The following is an 8,393-nucleotide window of genomic DNA, read 5'->3' as shown; positions in this document are numbered from 1 at the left end:
TGATATGAATGCAGATGCGGATATGTAAAAGTGATAACTGCATATCCTGCATTAGCATTTTCAACCCTAGTTTGCTCTATGCTTGAGCTTTTATAAAATATAATCATTAAAACAACCAATAATTGTGTTGTTTGTAGATCTTTAAGCCTTAGTGTTTTAATATATTGTTTTTCCTTAATTTAAGCTATTTTTGCCAACCAAATAATTAATTGTTGCAATTTATCTTTAATTCAATTTTATTGTTTAAATTTAATTTTGTGTTATGGATTGCTAGATTCGACTTTGCGACAATCTTGTACTTGGGAGTATTATTAAAGTTGCAGCGGACATCTCATTATCTTCGAGGCCAATTAATAAAAGAGTAAATGTATTATAAATTCTTAAATAAATGCGCGATTTGCATTAACTCCCTTACTTTTTAATTTTGAAAATTAGATGCATGAGTTTTTGATTATTCGCAATAAATCCCTCAGTGTGTTTGATGTCCAAGTTTATTGTATACCGTTAGTGCCACTTGGCCAATCAAATTAAAATAATATATATATATATATATATATATATATATATATATATATATATATATATATATATATATATATATATATATATATATATATATATATATATATATATATATATACATATATGTATATATATATATATATATATATATATATATATATATATGTATATATATGTATATATATACATATATGTATATATATACATATATGTATATATACATATGTATATATATGTATATATATGTATATATATATATATATATATATATGTATATATATATGTATGTATGTATTGTTTATTTTATTAAAAATTAAAATATAAAAAATAAAAGCTAAAAAAAAAATGTTTGGTTTAGATCTGAGCGCGGGTGATGATCTCCATTTCCATTATCTTCTCACACAATGAAATTATCAGTAAACAACGATAGATTTGTAGATCCAATACCCTCTTCGATTCTCTCAGTTTTCTCAATTCCAAACCCTAACCCTATATTTTCATTACCAAACTCTGCAGCTCCTTTTGTCCTCTAATGGCGAAACACAAAACCTCCATAAAAAAAAAAAAAAAAAAAAAAAAGGCAAACCGAAAAGTACAACAGAAATCCTCAATTAGCCATCTCAAAGACTCAATAGGAAATTAACACAATTCCTCCACCTATGGAGAACAGCCGACTACCATCAACACACAAAACAAAAATCAAAACATACCTCTCTAAAGCTCCAAACACCCTCTTGTTTAGTACCTACCCAACCTTCAACTTTGGCCAACACAAAACAGAGGCCAAAGGGATTCGACCAAAAATCAAACCCATAAACTCAATCAACCACAGCAAGTTAGCAACCCAAAATCACACCCACTAGGCCAACATCTACCCACAAACACCAATTTCAGTTGCCACACAAATAGATTTTAACATAAGAAATCCACAAACACTAACCCGTTGAACCCGAAAACTTTAAACCTATACTGTAGAAAACCAAAGCCATTGAAAATGAACCTTAACTCGGTAGAATATAAGCCTCAAATCACCACCATCAGACACACACCGTGGTTTTCACGGAACAGAGTACCATCCATGGCATCTCTCTTTCTCTCTTACAGGTTCTCATCTCTATCTCGTGAAGACCTGGACCAACAAAGGGGAAAGAAGGGATGGGAAGAAGCTTCGTAACAGGGATTGATAAATCTTTTAAAGTAGGAAAATTCACAATCCAATTGAAAAGGAAACAAAAATGAATAAACATACAGAACCTTCTGGGTCGTGGATTACTGCCATTGGAGAGATGCTTGAACCACAGCCCACCATTGAAGAGAGGCTTGAAGAAGTTGAAGAAGAAGATGAAGGTGTAGGAACTGGGGTCTGACCTGATGATTTTTTTTTTTTTAAGGAAAGAATTTTCTTCCAACTTAGGTGAGAGGAACTTTTTCCAAATCCGTATATAAAAATGTTATGTGTCTCTTTTACACGTGAAAAGTACATGTTTTCTAAATAGTAACTAGTAAGGACATAACTGCAAAATTTTTTTATGAAAAAAAAGTCTCTTCCATCTTTGTTCTTGTTATTTAAAAAGTATATACTTCTTATATGCAAAGTAGACACATGTCATTTTTATAAATTGGGTCGAAAGAAGTTCCTTCAACCCAATTTGAAAGAAATATTTGTCTTTTTTTTTTTTTTTTTTTTTTTTTTTTTTTTTAACATTTTTCTTTCTAAGATTTTATTTTTAGTTTTTATTTTTCAGATTTTAATAAAATAAAATAAAAAAATATTATTTTAAGGAGATTTGACAAGTGGCTCTAAGGGTCTATAGTTTTACTTGGACGACAAAATCAGATAATGATCTAGTGTAAATAATCGAAAGTTCAGGCATCTAATTTTTAAAAGTAAAAAGTGAGGGAGTAAATTCAAATCGCGTATTTACTCAAAAATTTGTGATAAATTTACCCTTAATAAAATGAAGGGTTAAATACATTTTTGGTCCCTGAGTTTTGGAAACTTTATTTTTTAGTACCTAAGTTTCAATTCGCATCATAGATGGTACTTCTGTTTTGGGAAAAGACCAAATTAATACCTTAGTCAAATTTTTCGTCCAAAAACTAACGGCCCACCAAGTTTGACATGTGTTTTAGTATAAAAAAAATAAAAAATAAAAAATCTTTAAAAATTAATTAAAAAAATTAAAAAATAAAAATAAAAACTCAAAAAAAAAATTGAAAAAGAAAAAGAAAAAGAAGAGGGGTGGTTGGGCCACCCCTTGGTCACCATGGGGGTGGCCGGCCACCCCCATTTTGGCTAAGGGGGTGGCTTAGCCACCCTCTTGACCGGTATGGGGTGACCGAACCACCCCTCGGCCACCCCATGGCAAAATAAATAAATAAATAAATTGGTCAAGGGTTTTGGCCCTCGGGGGTGGTTCGGCCACCCCATGAGCAAACCTTCAATTTTTTTTATATGTGTTTTGGCCCTTGGGAGTAGCCGAACCACCTCTATCAAAAAAAAATTTTGATAGGTTTTGGCCGTTGGGGGTGGTTCAGCCACCCCAAGGGCCAAAACCCTTGACCAAATTTTTATTTATTTATTTATTTTTGTTTTTATTTTTATTTTTTGCCATGGGGTGGGTCGGCCACCCCAGACCGGTCAAAGAGGGCCAGCCACCTCCATGGTGGCAAGAGCCACCCCTCTTCTTTTTCTTTTTCTTTTTCTTTTTTTCAATTTTTTAATTAATTTTTAAAGATTTATTTTTTTATTTTTTATTTTATACTAAAACATGTGTCAACCCTCAAGGGTTGACACATGATGGGCCGTTAGTTTTTGGACGGAAACTTGATTGAGGTACTAATTTGGTCATTTCTCAAAACGGAGGTACCATCTATGATGCGAATTCAAACTCAAATACTAAAAAATAAAGTTTCTAAAACTTAGTGACTAAAAGTGTATTTAACTCTAAAATGAATTATGAACTTTTATGGTGCGAAGTTCTGTCTTGGATTTATTCATAACTGTTTATACCCATTAGAAAAACGTAAAGTTATTTTTCATATGCATAGAAAAAAAAAAAAGTTAATTTGGGATTTTTTAAGACATATAATATATCAAAGTTGACAACTTTGGTATACTTGTAAGTTATCACACACATATACATATACATATACAGGTATTGGTATGTATGTGTACTTTGAAATTGTCTTGAGTTGTGTCGTGCAACACATGAAGGATTGCCCATGTTTGTCCCACACCATGGCCAACCCTTCAATCTTGCCGTTTTAGGTTGTAGTTTTTTTTTTTTTTTTTTTTTTTTTTTTTTTTTTTCATAATACATTTTTATGAGCATAACTCCTTCATGACACGCCCTAGGAGATACCATTCCCTTTCTCGTTGACACCAAACCGACCAACGAAAAATTGTTTTTAATGCAAACCAAACAAAGATAAAAAATAAAAATATTTTAGATCCAAACAAATAAAATAAAAACTTCAGTTAGGGATGTAAACAAGCATAGCTCTGACGAGTAGTGCATGTGCAAGATTGGCTCATTTAAATATATCACGAGCTCGAGCTCATGATGCATGAATTTTAAAAATTAAGTTCGGCTCGGCTAACAAAAAAGAAATACCGATCTTTTGTGGTAAAGTAATATAGTTACCACTAGTTCTTAATCTTTATAGTTTACATTATTATAAATTGTATACTTATGAGTTAAAATTTAGGAATTATGTGACATGATATGACTGAATTGTTAGATCATATTATATAATTAACATTATTAGATCATACTTAGTCACTAGTCATACAAAATAAGTGTTGTTGTCTTGTTGATATGAATGATGAATCATATATTTATTACATAATTTACATTATATATATATATATATATATATATATATATATATATATATATATATATATATATATATATATATATATATATATATATATATATATATATATATATATAATGAAATAAACTATGTTATAACAGTATGTCACTTAAATTCTAAGATTTAGTATCATATAAATTGTTATATTAGTTATAACTTATAATCTAATCTTTATATTTTATATTACTATGAATTGTATACTTATGAGTTAGGATTTATGAATTATCTGACATTATGTGACTATAATTTATAATTATAGCCTTGTAGGCTTATTCATATATATGAATTGTTATATACTTAATTATATCCATATGAAATGTTAGATCATGCTTAGTCAATAGTCATACAAAATAAGTGTTGATATGAATCACATGATTATTACATAATTTACATTATATAATGAATATACATTGTGCCATATCAGTATATCACATAACTTCTAAGATTTAGTATCATATAAATTGTTATATTATATGCTGATTCAACTATCATTAGCTACTTAGTGGTTAGATCATTTAAGATATGACCATATGATTAACTTTTATCATTAAATTATATATTATATAGATATAAATATTTAATTATAGTTTATACTTTACAGATATAATTATATGTTATATACCAATCAATTATTGTTACTTAATAATTAATATTCAATATATACATATACATATATACTATATAAAGTCACAATGACTATTGTTAAATTGTTACTTAATAAGTAATATACTATATTTGTTATAATTAATATATACATATATTTATTAATTAATATGTATATATATAAATATATATGAGCCGCGCTAATAAGCGAGCCGAGCCCTTATACCAATATGTTCACGAACTTTAAACGAGCGAGCTGAGTTTTATACGGGTATGTATCGTTTAATAATCGAGTATAGTTTCGTATCTACAGAGGGCTCATTTAATAACCGAGCCGAGCTTTATCAAGATGAGTTCGAATGAACTCACGGGTAGCTTTGCTTCGTTTACACCCCTAACTCCAGTGCTAGCCCATCACAGATAGCATCCAATCATGCAATATTGTACATTGTATTTTTTTTATTTTTTATAATAATAATACCCTAAGCCATGCAGTATTGTACTTAGTTGACAGCCCTTCCATGTGAAAGTGGAAAAGAGAGAAAACAAGCTGTCAAGCTCCTCTTCTTCTTTGTCTCCAATAGTGGCGGAGCCAAAAAAATCATTGTTAGCCACATTAAAATATGATAAAGATAATTTAAAATAGAAATGAAGAGTAACTTATGCAAAGACGACCATTAGGAAAAAAAAAAAGAAAAGAAAAGAAGAAGAAACTGTATGGAAGGTTCAAAGGTGTGCAAATAATGCTTTCTAATTTCTAAGAGTTCATGACAATTTGAATTATATTTTTAGGTGACAGATAAATACCATTCCTATAAATGCTTGTTTGTGTTTATATATATATATATATATATAAGTATATGAAAAATAAGACCCCTACTAGTGTGCATGTATGATCAACCAATCAACCAAAATATATAATGCGGAATGTAAAGAACGCATATATTTTTGTGACGAAGTGAAAACTCTTTGTATTAAAGAGAAAAACTATGCAGGGGCAGCCAAATCCAATAAATCCACTATTCAGAAGAAAAAACTAGTTACAAAGCAGTCGTACTCACATACCCCTGATGTAGTAGTTGTACTATGAATTCTAACATGTAACTATACGTGAGCACCTCCCAACCAGACCGCCTTTCTGAAGGGTTCTTCAATGGACTCCTTTAGCTTAGGGCTCCTCCCTAAATTAGACTTCAATGGTTGATCAAATCACACATAAAACTCTAAGAGAGCTAGCACATCTAACAATATATGCCTAAACACCCTATGTTAGATACTAGAATTCTATACAAATTCCTTACAATATTACAAGCACAAAGTCCATTTAAATAGGTTTCAGAAATCCTAATTCTAAACAAACTCGGATTTCCATAAGTGGCGTCCGGACCTTTACTTGAATCTTCAGTAAATCTTTGAGACGCGTCTGGACCGGTAATCCTAGCATCCGGACGGTTGCATGAAAACCCTTTCTTTGTTCGTAGTCATCGCATTATCATCCGGAACCTGTGCAAATGGAGACTTACAGACTTCAGGATCTGCTGGGCCGTCTGGACCCATTTCGGACCTTGAGCTACTAATGTCAGCGTCTGCTGGGTCATCCGGACCTGTTCCGAATCTTGAGCTACTAACTCCACTGTTTACTGCAGCGTTCAGACCCTGATCAGACACTGAGTTTCTGACTTAGGCGTTCGTACCTTGGCAATTGGGCATCCGAACGATCTATAGGGAAAATCGACTTTTCTGAGCTTTAAAGTCTTCATAATATTTCCTTCTCCAGGATCTGTCCTTCTTAGTGATATTTTGTGCAGATTTCTTCCTTGTTCACCCCTTTTCATATTGAAATAAATCTTCTATAAATACTATTATGGAAAACTCTGGAAATACGATGTCCCTATTATGAAAATCCCTATAAAGGAAATTCCCTGATATAGAAGCGTTTTTGTCAAGACAGAATGAACCAATTAGAATAAACCAACAATATATATCTGTCTCTTTATTGTATGTGAGTGTGTTATCATACTTAGTGTTGTTAAATGTAATGTACATAATATTTATAACTTCCAAGATCTTAACTATCATGATTTTTACAATAAATGGATAAAAGAAACATACCAAAATCCATAGCAATTAAAGTCTTCTTCAAAGCTCAAACACTAGGAAATAATTTCTCACTTGACCCTCTTAAGATATACAAAACTGATGGATATTGTGCATATTTTTATAGGGTAGAGAGAGGACTAGTTTCCTTTGTTTATCACCATTAATTAATTTTACTTCCCATCAAAGTCAGAATTAAATAAGAAACCACTTCTTGTAGTTAATTAACCAACACTTGATTAAAGAGAATTAATTAACCATTAACCAACAGTTCATTAAGGATGATTAATTAACCAACATTAAGAGTCTAATAAATTATCTTATGAGCCATGTCATGTGGGACATTAAATTCTTACATTTTCCCACTTGGCCCATATGACTAATACTATTTTAGACTCAATAAGGTTAACATTAGGCGCGCAAAATACCCAATACCAAAACAAATCATTTTTTTTTTCCACTCAAACCGAATTAGAACCAAGAAAAATCACCCACACCATCCAACGATCAGCTTATATTATTTCCAAAATCAAAACCCAAAATAAATTAAAAAACCTATTGTACCAAAACAAATCTGTTTTTTGCCTTTTGCTTTTAGTTTTTTTTTTCCTCAAACCAAATAAGAACCAAGCAAAAATTTCAAACAATATAATTAAAAAATTTCACTAATTTCAGAGAGAGAAGAGACTCACCGGGGGTGGAGACGGTACCAGTCGAGAAGAACGCCGGTGGAGAGAGATAGAGAACGGAGGCGAGATCTAGAACATGGAGAAACATTAAACTAAAACTTCACCCACCGCAATATACACATAAAAATGCTAGAGAGAGAGGCAGAGAGTACCTGCTTTTATTTCGCCAGAGATAGATCCGGCCGCCAAAGCCATCGAAAACACGAACACGCTGAAGTCACCAAAGACATGAACACGTTGGAGCTCTTCCTGCTGGGCTGGAACCCGTTCCAGAGAGAGAGAGGGAGATAGGGTTTTCGTGGGGGAAATTTGGAAAAGGGTTTTCGTCGGGTGAGGGGAATTTGGGGGAATTTTTTTTTTTTTAAGAAAAGGAAGCCGTGTAAGCAGAGTTGTGGGGAGTCGTGGGAAAGTAGTAACCACGTAAAAGGGAATATATATATATATATATATATTTTAAACAGGGCCACGGCCCTACAGGCCTACACGTTGCTTCAACACTGGTCTCCAATGTGCTACTATTTCTTAATTAAACAAAAGCTCATCGTATCTGCGAAAAGAATTAAACAACTGGGCAATGTGGAAGTTGAAGATCGGCGTAGA

This window comes from Alnus glutinosa, chromosome 3, assembly GCF_958979055.1.
Source record: "Alnus glutinosa chromosome 3, dhAlnGlut1.1, whole genome shotgun sequence".
In the NCBI taxonomy this organism is placed as follows: Eukaryota; Viridiplantae; Streptophyta; class Magnoliopsida; order Fagales; family Betulaceae; genus Alnus; species Alnus glutinosa.
This window is presented reverse-complemented; position numbering follows the sequence as displayed.